The 12,437-nt window shown below is 42.9% G+C and overlaps 1 long non-coding RNA gene across 1 annotated transcript; it reads left to right on the top strand.

The window, feature by feature from the left end:
- The first annotated feature begins 2,314 nt into the window (after positions 1-2,314).
- On the top strand, positions 2,315-2,756 carry LOC310705021. Its single transcript, XR_014525164.1, has 3 exons — positions 2,315-2,356; positions 2,402-2,447; positions 2,479-2,756. It is a non-coding gene; the product is annotated as an uncharacterized lncRNA (long non-coding RNA).
- The last annotated feature ends 9,681 nt before the right edge of the window (positions 2,757-12,437 follow it).

The raw sequence follows: 12,437 nt of genomic DNA on the forward strand, positions 1-12,437 counted from the left end.
AGTCATTGGTTATAGTAGGTGGGTGCTTACCCATTACTAGCCAAAAAGAATTTAAAAAATCAGCACCCCTATAGTAAATAATAATAATAATAATAATAATAATAATAATAATAATAATAATGTATTTATACGCCGCCCATCTGGCTGAGTTTCCCCAGCCACTCTGGGCGGCTCCCAATCAGTGTTAAAAACAGTACAGCGTTACATATTAAAAACTTATCTGAACAGGGCTGCCTTAAGATGTCTTCTGAATGTCAGGTAATTATTTATCTCTTTGACATCTGATGGGAGGGCGTTCCACAGGGCGGGCGCCACTACCAAGAAGGCCCTCTGTCTGGTTCCCTGTAGCCTCACTTCTCGCAATGAGGGAACTGCCAGAAAGCCCTTGGCGTTGGATTTCAGTGTCCGGGCTGAACGATGGGGGTGGAGACGCTCCTTCAGGTATGCAGGACCGAGGCCGTTTAGGGCTTTAAAGGTCAGCACCAACACTTTGAATCATGCTTGGAAATGTACTGGGAGCCAATGCAGATCTCTCAGAACCGGTGTTATGTGGTCCCGGCGGCCACTCCCAGTCACCAGTCTAGCTGCCGCATTCTGGATTAATTGCAGTTTCCGGGTCACCTTCAAAGGTAGCCCCACGTAGAGTGCGTTGCAGTAGTCCAAGCGTGAGATAACTAGAGCATGCACCACTCTGGCGAGACAGTTCGCGGGCAGGTAGGGTCTTAGCCTGCGTACCAGGTGGAGCTGGTAGACAGCTGCCCTGGACACAGAGTTAACCTGCGCCTCCATGGACAGCTGTGAGTCCAAAATGACTCCCAGGCTGCGCACCTGGTCCTTCAGGGGCACAGTTACCCCATTCAAGACCAGGGAATCCCCCACACCAACCCGCCCCCTGTCCCCCAAAAACAGTACTTCTGTCTTGTCAGGATTCAGCCTCAATCTGTTAGCCACCATCCATCCTCCAACCGCCTCCAGGCACTCACACAGGACCTTCACCACCTTCACTGATTCTGATTTAAAGGAGAGGTAGAGCTGGGTGTCATCTGCATACTGATGAACACCCAGTCCAAACCCCCTGATGATCTCTCCCAGTGGCTTCATATAGATATTAAAAAGCATGGGGGAGAGGACAGAACCCTAAGGCACCCCACAAGTGAGAGCCCAGGGGTCTGAACACTCATCCCCCACCACCACTTTCTGGACACGGCCCAGGAGGAAGGAGCGAAACCACTGTATAACAGTGCCCCCAGCTCCCAGCCCCTCAAGACGGTCCAGAAGGATGTTATGGTCGATGGTGTCAAAGGCCGCTGAGAGATCCAACAGAACTAGGAAACAGCTCTCACCTTTGTCCCTAGCCCGCCGGAGATCATCAACCAGCGTGACCAAGGCAGTTTCAGTCCCATGGTGAGGGATCCAAATGGTCCGTTTCCTCCAGGCATGCTTGGAGTTGTTCAGCAACCACCCGCTCAATCACCTTGCCCAAGAATGGCAGATTTGAAACTGGGCGATAGTTGGCCAAATTGGCCGGGTCTAAAGATGTTTTTTTAAGAAGCGGTTTAATGACCGCCTCTTTCAGCGGGTCTGGGAAGGCTCCCTCACAGAGGGAAGCATTCACCACCCCGCAGAGCCCATCGCCCAGCCCTTCCCGGCTCGCTTTTATCAGCCAGGATGCACAAGGATCAAGGAGACAGGTGGTCGGTTTCACTTGTCCAAGCAGCCTATCCACATCCTCAGAGGTAACAGATTGGAATTGATCCCATGTAACGGGACCAGACAGAACTCTAGCACTCTCCCGCCCTGGCCCTGCTCCCACGGTGGAGTCTACCTCCTTCTGAATCTGAGCGATTTTATCTGCAAAAAACTTTGCAAAAGCATTGCAGGAGATCTTGGGGTACCTACCAGGCCCCGGTGGTACAGGTGGTTCCGATAGATTGCGAACCACCTGAAAAAAATGTGAGTAATATAGCAAAGAATAAACTTCTTGCTATTCCCATATTTAATTTTTGGGAAGGGTACTTTACTGGGTTTTGTTTCATCTGCTAGCAGTTAAAAATAATAGATTTGTTCACACATTACAATGAACACAAAGGTACAAGAAATCTCTACACACCATAGAAGTGTTTGCTTTGTATACATGGATACACTCACTGAATGTTGCACATGAATCACTACACAAATTTGCAGCTGAACCGATTATCACACTCTATGAATGTAATGTGTGAAACATGCTGTGATGGCCTGGGAATCCGATTCAGAGGGTGAACTGGATGAATCCCAGCCTGCACAGGAGTCCCTGCCTCCAGGGCCGGCTGAACTGGGGCAGGGCCTTGATTCTGAGGCGCCTGCACCTGTGCCGGTTCCTCAGGAGCAGGCACCAGGTGAATCCACTCTGGCTCCAGAGGTGGTTGAGGACTCAGTGCCTACAGGTGAGTCTCCCCCTGGGCCCAGTAACCCTTCAGCCTCTCCTGAACTGCAGAGGGTCAGGGCAGAGAGGCGAAGGGAACTGGTTTCTCCCAGGAGGAGTGCTCGCCTTAAGGCCAGGAGAGGCGGGTCTCCTGGGGGCCGGGACTGTCCCTGGCCTCAGAGAAGATAAAGGCCAGTCAGCCCGGTCCCAGGTTGCGGGAGCAACGTTGTTGTTGAGTACCTGTTCCTGCCCGGACCCAGACCTGACCCTCCAGTGTTCCTGTCCCCACCCGGCTTCCTGCTTCGGACCTCGCCCCACTCCTTGTGAACTGTTTCCAGGCTAGTGACCCAGGACCGGACTTTGACTATGCCAACGGTAACCTTCCCCCCGGGACCAGCACACATGCAATGGTTTACTGGTAAATTTTGAACTGCAGGAGTTCATCATGGCAGTCCTGAAAGCTTCTCTCACAAGTTCAAAAATGAAAGGTGTTGTGTTGAGCCATTATTACACACACATAAACACCAAAGAAAAGCAAAGTATAACATGGCATAAGGATCAGCAGGACTGTGATATTGCACCTCCTGTTTACTTCTGACTGCTTAGATTCAACTTTTAAAGCACTTTGAGCTCCAACAAAAGCCAACTGAAATGTAACATTTACCTTTTAATTAAAAATGCAAGCAATCTTGCAAAGAAACATTACCCTTTAAAATGCTGGTGTGAAACGGGTACCTCTTCAAATAAAAGGAAAGAAGTATACAACCTCTGCTTGATTATTTTCCTCATTCTTTGACTCCCTTTATGCCAACCTGTCACAAACTTGAAAGCCTCATTATCATCTCATTCACTTACCAGAGCAAAGCTAACCCATCAATTAATTCAGAACACCTGCTGATAAGTGACGCCTTAGTTACATCTGTACAACCCTCTCTTCCTTAAAAAAGTGCCCAGGGAAGCTAACAATAGTTATGATGTCATCAATCCTGCTTCAAAAACAATCCTGGAGGCATGTTGTACCACAATTCCAGCACCCACTTCTTCTGCTTTCTTCCCCAACACAACCTCCAGGGCTTTCTCTGCCACATGCTTAATAGATGGATGCATTTGCACCATTCCTCCCTTCTTTTGCACACTGAAATTCCGATACATGTGTCTTCTTTTGAGTCTTTTAGCTTGAAAATGTGACTTTCCCTAGGAAGTGCTCTGATGTGTGTGTGTGGGGGGGGGGAATCTGGGTATATGAAATTACCTTATATGGAATCAGAACATTGGCCTGATAATCCTACTATATGTCTTCTCTGACTGGCAGATCTCCTGGATCTCTGCCAGGGATCTTTCGCTGCCCTGCTACCCAACTGGAAATCCCAGTCACTTTATGCTTGCAAAGCACATGCTGTTTCTGTCACCTTTGCCCTCCTCCCTTTGAAAAAAAACAGGACCCATATGATCTTCTCATTATGGATTGAGAGCCAACCCATAAAGGGTTATGTCACACAATTCCAGTATGTGCCTAATTTCTGAGTGGCTAGGCCAGAAGTTTTGACAAAAAGGGAGGGGGAGAAACAGAATGATGGAGGTCGAGCGGGTTGTGGAACTGAGTAAATGGACAACTGCTAGAGTTGGCACATGGCAGCCATAATCATATCATTTTTGGCACAAGTCCTCTACGAAGGCTCTTTATCACAGCCCATAGGCACAAATTGCCCAGCTGTGACACATTACCAGTTCAATAAAAATAATAATATAATGCATCTGTGATCATTTAATACAGTATTCAGCACTGATGAGGTATTTGCCAAAAAGGGCATATGGGTGTTAATGATAACTCGTCCATCCTCCCCGCCTGAATATATTACACACACACACACACACTACCTATCTAAATGCTGGATCATCTAATAAAGCAACTTCTCTGCATTCGTAAGGCATGACTCATGCTAGAAGCTGAAGCCCTGGCTTTTCAGACCAGGAGTATTCTAAAGCGTGTGGAAGTGGAATCACATTGCTGGTCCCTTCCCTGCATTTGTGGCCATGCCCCTTCATATGTTTCACAGCACATTATCTTGCAAAGAGGCACTTGCCCATGTACAACTGTGTGCATGTAGGTGCACCATTCAGTGGCAACCAACAATCATTCAAGTGTCTGGATTGTGTGAGATGCCTACCCATGTACAGCTGTAGACATGTACATGGGTATGTACTGTATGCTGGACACAAAACAGCAAGAATTAGAGGCATGTGCAATGTTGTGGGTGAGGACTAACAATGTGGCCCTAGAAGCATTTAACATATTCCTGGAGAAGGTTTGCATAAAATTGTAATTCCAGACAGTGGTAGACTACCTGTTTAAGACTGTTTTCTTTAGTTCAGCATATGTTCATAGAATAATAGACTTCTAGGGTTGACCTACTCATCTAGTCCAGCTCCCTATAATGCAGGAATCTCAACTAAAGCATCCATGACAGATGACCATCTAAGCTCTGCTTAAAAACCTCCAAGGAAGGGGAGTCTACTACCTTCCAAGGGAGTCCATTTCACTAATGAATAGGTCTTACTGTCAGAATGTTTTTCCTGATGTAACTTGTAACTTGAATCCATTTGTTTGGGGTCTACCCTATGGAGCAGGAGAAAACAACCTTGCTCCATCTTCCATGTGACAACTCTTAAGATATTTGAAGATGACTCATATCTCATCTCACTCTCCTCTTTTCCAGGTGCATGTTACTGACTAAACAAGTAGTTAGTAATAGAAGTAGCCACTTTCAGTTAATCAAATGAACACAGAAAGAGAGATACATAGATTGGATCCCCAAGTCTTTTTTTTTTTGCTGGCATCAAAATGCTTAGGATGGATTGAGTTGGATTGTATCAACAGCTATGCCAATGCACTTACATTTACCGTGGCACCTCGGTTTAAGAACAGTGTGGTTTAAGAACAATTTGGTTTACAAACTCCGCAAAACCAGAAATAATGTCTTGGTTTGAGAACTCTACCTCAATCTACAAATGGAAGCCAAATGGTGGAAGGGCACTGGTGATGGGAGGCCTCATTAGGGAAAACGTGCCTCGGTTTAAGAACAGTTTTGGTTTAAGAACAGACTTCTGGAACGGATTAAGTTACTAAACCAAGGTACCACTGTATATTCATCAGGTGTTTGGAGACTAAACCATAGGCTGAAATAATTGCAAAACGTTGTTCTTACAATGGGACCTAACTAATTAGGCTGCCTTGGGATTCAAATAGCATTGTGGCAGAGTTCAGCTATGTACGTATATCTTTTCTTCTTTGTCTTCCCCTCCTCCTCCTCCTCCTCCTCCTCCATTGCAAAGCTTTGGTAATGAAGCTGAATGAATGCAGACAGAGAAATAATAACAGATGACTTGTTTGTGCAAGCTGAGAATTGCAAGGTTTTGTATTTGCTTTTTTAAAATGCTATTTACTATATGACCTAATCACAATTTCATACTGAGTGACTTGAAATGCAATGAGAATAATTCTGAAAATATCTCAGTTCTTTCATTTTGTTTAGAACTAGCTAAGCGAAACTCTTAGTTAATATCTTTGGTATTTAAATCTACTCAGTCTCAATAAAAATGGGACCTGGCATGTATAAAATGTGCTAGTAAGATTTATGTTAGATGTTTAAAAAGAATTAGGAGCAATGAAGCCTTTGATGACTTTTCTGCTACATTTTTACTGCATACTTATGAGGAAACAACATAGATAAACATGAGAACATCTTAGTGATTTCAATTCAAACTAGAGGTTTATTTTCCTCAGCTACTTCTTAGCTCATCTTTTTTTCAAATCTGGTGCCCTCCAGAAGTTTTGGACTTCAATTCCCATCAGCTCCAGCCAACTCAGGTTGCAGAAGTCTGTCTTAGCAATAATTCCTTTCCCTAAAACAGCTTGTAATGGAATCTTACATGTTTGAGATAAAATCTGATTTTGCTACAGAAAATTCCATATTCAACATATCAAATTCCATACCCAGTGTGCACCTAATATCTGATAGTAGTAGTTTGATTTTTTAAAAATCTGCATATAAACAATAAGGCTGCCAGACAATACTCAAAAGCAATTTTTAAATCAAAGTCTCAGACTATATTTCCCCTACTAGGCTTTTTGCAAGAAGTTTGGACCATGTTTTAGAATTGCCTCACTTTTTCTATCTCATTTCAAAGTTCCTTTTAAAAAGTACTGTTGGTGTTCCATCATGGACTGCCTTTGTTGAGTATAGATTAAATGATTCCTGTACACAATCTACTAAATTTAATGAAACCCTGTTATCTAAATCTTGATTATCCAAATCCTCCTGTTAATCTAAATCACAGAGTGTCCTCACTATGAACCTCTTCACCCATATAAACAGCCCCTTTAGTTATCTAGAGCTCTGAGCATCCAGATGTTTGAAATATTCCCTGGCTATTTACTTAAGTAGGCATGTTCTTGATTAGAAATCCACCTAGGATCTTTCTGTATTGAATGCTTGGTATTTTGTGTGCCAATATGACAGGATGTATATTTTCCCTAACTAGTATCATTACATCAAGCTATATCATTACGGCTTGATGTAATGACACTAGTTGGGAAAAATCACAGAAAACTTTACAGAACTGCCTTGTTGAAATATGATTTACAGTCATGTCTATCCTAGCCTTCATTTACCTTAGTAAATTCTCTAGCAGCAATTGTGTTCTTTTTCAGCTCTTACCACTTTGATTGCTGCTGTCAATATAGCAATTATAATAATGAATGTTGTCAGTCAAGGTTTCCTGCCCTCCAGACACTTAGTTAAAGCCACTGCGGTTACTGGTCTGGAAAAAATGTCAAGCACTTGGCACCTGTAAATTTGAAGATAGTACCAGGAATTTGAAATCTAGTCCAACTTGAACTGCTTTTTCTCTTTCTTTATCCTGTTGCTTAACCTTGCTCTTCTTGCTTAGCAATGCTTTACTTGTTAAACCTGTTTTCTTGACACTTCAAAAAAATATATTTATATTTTACCTTTCCTCCTAGGAATACAAGGCAGTATATATGGTTCAGAATAATAATAATAATAATAATAATAATAATAATAATAATAATAATAATAATACCCCGCCCATCTGGCCGGGCCCCCCCAGCCACTCTGGGCAGCTCCCAACAGAATATTAAAAACATGATAAAAGATCAAACATTAAAAACTTCCCTAAACAGGACTGCCTTCAGATGTCTTCTAAAAGTTAGATAGTTGTTTATTTCCTTGGCACCTGGTGGGAGGGCAGTCCACAGGGTAAGCACCACTACCGAGAAGGCCCTCTGCCTGGTTCCCTGTAACTTCACTTCTCACAGTGAGGGAACTGCCAGAAGGCCCTCGGAGGAGGACCTCAGTGTCTGGGCTGAACGAAGGGGTGGAAACGCTCCTTCAGGTATACTGGGCCGAGGCCGTTTAGGGCTTTAAAGGTCAGCACCTCACTCTGTGAGGTAGATCAGACTGAGTGATAGTGACTGTCCCAAAGACACCACACTGGCTATTGTGTGGGTTGAAATCCAGTGTTCTCATTCCAACTGTGAATGTATTTTTTATTTTCTTGATACAGCAAACGTGCTCGCTTAAAGACAAAGAAAGGGAGGCGATTCTCACCCATTTGCCCCTCTTGCCACTACAACCATCCACATCCCCCAAAATCTCATCCAGAGTGTTGCGGGCATGGGAGAGTGAACAGCACATTGAAGAAAATCACCTACCCTTCTTTTACATCAGCAGACTGCTTTGCTGGATCCAAAACCATTATGTGAGCAGAATGATAGCACTGGGTTTCACTCCAACTACCACACCACTCAGTAACTTGTTAACAAGTTGTTACAAGTAGATTAAGGCTAACAAAACCCTCTTAAAATGAAGGTGCTCTGTGGTGTTATTTGCGTCGGTGAACAGAAAGCACAATGCACCTCTCTGGTGTGTGTTCTGTCGAAAAGGCTTTCAGGAATTAATGGGAGTCCATAAAATGTTTTCAAAAGGTTAGTATTTATGTTTACATAAGCTGTTAGGGAAAGCCATTAAAAAGAATTAGATGGAATAAGAGAAACAAATTGGAATGCACAAGTTGGAAATCAGATCATTCTTTATATGTGGTGTTGTTTACACCAGAAAAGACCAGTTATGGCTAATAACCACACAGGGAAACCTAGAGGGAAATGGTATATATGCAACCGAATGAGTCTTTAATAAGCTGGATGTAAGTAATTCTCTTCCAAATAATGGCCCTTGCATTATATAAATGGCATCGGACAAATTAGATAGCATTCAAATAACAGCACTTTGAATGAGAACAGAATTAGAAAACATGGCATGCAAAGACAATTTAATCAGGCTATAAAGGAGATATAGAAGCTGATCTCACAAGGTTCTGGGCCCTCCTGAGAAATTCTAAATCTGTGCAAGTGAACAACCAAAACAAATAGCAATTTTCAAGAGTACATTAGACGCAGAAATCCTGCTAGAGGGTTATTAGGGCCATTGGGCTACAAGGAAATAAAAGACCCAATCAGAAATTACTCCAGAGGAATGAACTGCATTCTTTGCATGATTCTGCTGTAAAGTGCTTGTGTGTTGCATCTGGCAACCTGGAAGAAGTCATATAAAATGTGGTTATTACACAGCATCTCTCCATGGGTTGTGTGTCCAGTGGTGTCATCCCACTCACAGAAAGCTCTTTGATCCAGAAAAGGGTTCCATAAAAGGCAGGAGAGGGATGGTTCTGCTATTCTCCAATCTGCTCCAGAGGATTTGGAGATCCTCTGGAATTTTTAGGGAAGTGGCATGAGCCTGAGGTGAGTGGGGATGCTGCAGGAGAAAGGAAGGATTTGCAAAATGTCACTTCCCTCTCCCTTTCATTTGTGAAAGCTCCTACTGGGACAATGAGCCTTCCATTAATTATGACGTGCAATTGGATACAACTGTGCAGGACCAGATTCTCTCTATTTTTATTCCTTAAATTTGCATGAATATTTGCATTTACATGTTTTTAAGCATTTCCTGTAAAAAAAATAAAATCTAGACTTCTTTTGGTGTGAAAAATACTCATTTCCAAACTTCTTTTCTCCTAAAAGAAAGGAGGAAGGTAGTGTAGGGGCTCTACCCAGCAAGTCACTTCTGACTCCTTACATATAAGGTAGATTTGTTGATGTGACATCATTAACTCCTGAAGACTCACAGAGTCTCCTTAACTTTTTAATACTAGGAGGGCTTCCAGTCCCCATAGCCTGCTTTCTTTGGTGTTTTAAAGGAAAAGTACTGGTGGCTCCCTCATTTGTTGCAGAGATGACACCATTGTGTTCCCCACGCCCTCTACTTTAGACCCTTGAAAGGCAGTTTAAAACTGTCAGCTCCTTCAAGAGATGCTCACAGAAACCAAATCCAACAAGAAATACAATCCTGTGCTCCTACAGAGAAGTTGGAAGGAAGTAGATGTCAGGCTTATTCCCGGAAACATGCAGTGCATAGCTAATTCAGTCAGCAAGTTATTTACTACAGCAGAAGACACCTAATGAGTTGCCTTTGTGTGTGTAATTCTGAAATTTGACAACTCGTTCAATAACTACATTGTGATTGTTGAGTTTCTGGTTTTGCACTTTGTTAGAGTAGAGAAAGCAAAAAGCTGCAGGATACCGTGGCAGATGAGTCAACATTAGCTGGCTCTCTTTTCTGTCAGAATAACCTATTTAATTAGCACCCACCAAAAAGAAGGAAAAGGTAAATGAGATTTTTGCCATTTAAACAGTAAGAAAGGCATGCTTTTGTGAACTGGTGTCCAAGTGTTAGTAAACTTTGAGCTTGCTGTGGAGGGATCCAGCTGGTATCTGAATAGCATATTCCCCAAACCTGTGAGCTCATTAGTCTGTTTTACAAGTTCCCATTAAGTTTTACTATAGGCCTTTTCTCTAGGAAGTGGGTGTGCAAAAAAATGTAGTAAAACCGTCCGTGCATAAAAATGTCACTAGAACAAAATTAGAAGTTTGTAAGGCAAGGATAATAGATATGCCTTTCTTATCATTTGCTGACATTCCACACTTCTGATGATGGATTCTATGTTTTTAACTGAACACTAGAAAATAAAGCATTGTGTTCCTCTGTAATGTAAACTATTTCAGGTGCATATATCTTTCCACTCCCCTCAGCAATTAACATAAGAAGAGTCTGCTGGATCCGGCCAATGACCCATCTAGTCCTGCATCCCACATCAAGCCAGTGACTCACCAGATGCCTTTGGGAAGCCCACAAACAAGACCTGAGCAGAACAACGCTCTCCCATCTTGCAGTTTCCAGACACTGGTATTCAGATGCTTCTGACCATGGATGAAGAGAACAGCCATCATGTCTAGCAGCCATTGCTAACTCTGTCATACTTGAATTTGTCTAATCCTCTTTTAACAGCACCCAAGCTGGCAGTTATCATAGTCTCAGGCTGAGCAACAACATGCAGAGCTCAGTGGACTGGGAGGCCAGCGAGCCTGAAAAGTCTCTAGGGCGTACTTGCCTAGACGCAGAGTCAACATCTGAAGTTAGGCCCAGTCCTAGGATTGGATGAACAGCAATCCATATGGTCCAGGGGTCAGGGAATCCAATGATTATGGGGTCAAGGGTCAAGACGAGCAGGAAGCAACAAGGTAGGGCCAGAATCTACAAGCGTTGTTACCTGCAACTGACTGCTGCTGGAAGCTCTGCTTAAGAAGGCTGAAGCCAGCTGGTTCTCATCAGTGCCTTCTCCTCTGAGTCCTTGAGGGTTGATCAGCTGCACGTGGAGTCACTCCGCCTTCTCCCCCTTCAGGCTGCTGTTCAGCAGGCAAAGCTGACTCTATGACAGTGGCCACCACTGCTTCCTCCAGGAGCAAATTCCGCAGCTTAAATGTGTGCTCTGCGAAGAGGTAATTTTTATCTTTCTTGAATCTACCAAATAAAAGCCTTTTTGATGCCCATGAATTCTAGTGTTATGAGAGAGAGGTAAAAACATTTATTTATCCACTTTTCCATGCCAAGCGTGATGATATATACTTTTATATTGTCACCTCTTAACCTATTCAGTAAACTAAAAACTCTGAAATGTGGCAACTTTTCCAAAGAGGGGAGCTGCTTCATCTCCTGGATCATTTGGGTTGCCCTCTTCAATTTCCATGGGCCAAGCTCTCCTTCATGATGTTCCTTTGGATTAAAATAACATTTATTGATATCACTTAATTTTATGAGCGGAAGGGGCAGTAAAACCCCTCACACTGCAAACTTCCAGTTAGTTCCATTTCAATTTGTAGAAAAATGTGACTGCCAACTTGTGAGCTTTGGCTCCTGAGCTCTTCCACCCTATGAGCAGCATTAGCAACCTATTGCTCCTTTTTTGCACTAGCAATCTCTTCCAAGAACTTTTTGCAAATGGAGAAGCCAGCCCTTCTCCTTATTCCTTAGGTACCTTGAAAGGTCACAAAATGCCATTTATCTGCCAGCTAAATAGAAGGCTTTGTTGTGCTGGTTCCATGCCACCTCAAAGCACTCCCCCCCCCCTTGTGAAATAAAGTTGAGCTAATTCAGAAAAAGCACTCCAGGAAAAAAATGTATGTGCTACTGGATTTCCTTGACTATTAGCTATACATTACCCAGATCTGGCCTAAATTCACATCTTCTTGTACCTGAGTATACCAGCTAGATATTGCTAAGGGAGAAATCTTTTTTTTTTTTTTTTTACCCAGTACTGCATTAAATATGCTGCATACAAAGTGCTTCCTGAGACTAGTTGTAAGGTCAATCCTGTGCCAGTGTCCATACAGAAAAAGAATATCAATAAGATTTTCTGCAAAGACATAACTCCTCCCTTCTTCAATTTCTGTTTTCAATATTATTATTCTACTCTTCCCTGTTCAGTTAATAGAAATAAACTGATTGGATTCTTACCCTGCAGAAATCTCCTTAATCCATAGCCGCTGCCCCCACTGTGTGTATCAGTTTAATCCACTCTGTCATATATAGATAGATAGATAGATGATAGATAGATATAG

Source organism: Podarcis liolepis (assembly GCF_965112155.1).
Source record: "Podarcis liolepis genome assembly, chromosome: 1".
Taxonomy (NCBI): Eukaryota; Metazoa; Chordata; class Lepidosauria; order Squamata; family Lacertidae; genus Podarcis; species Podarcis liolepis.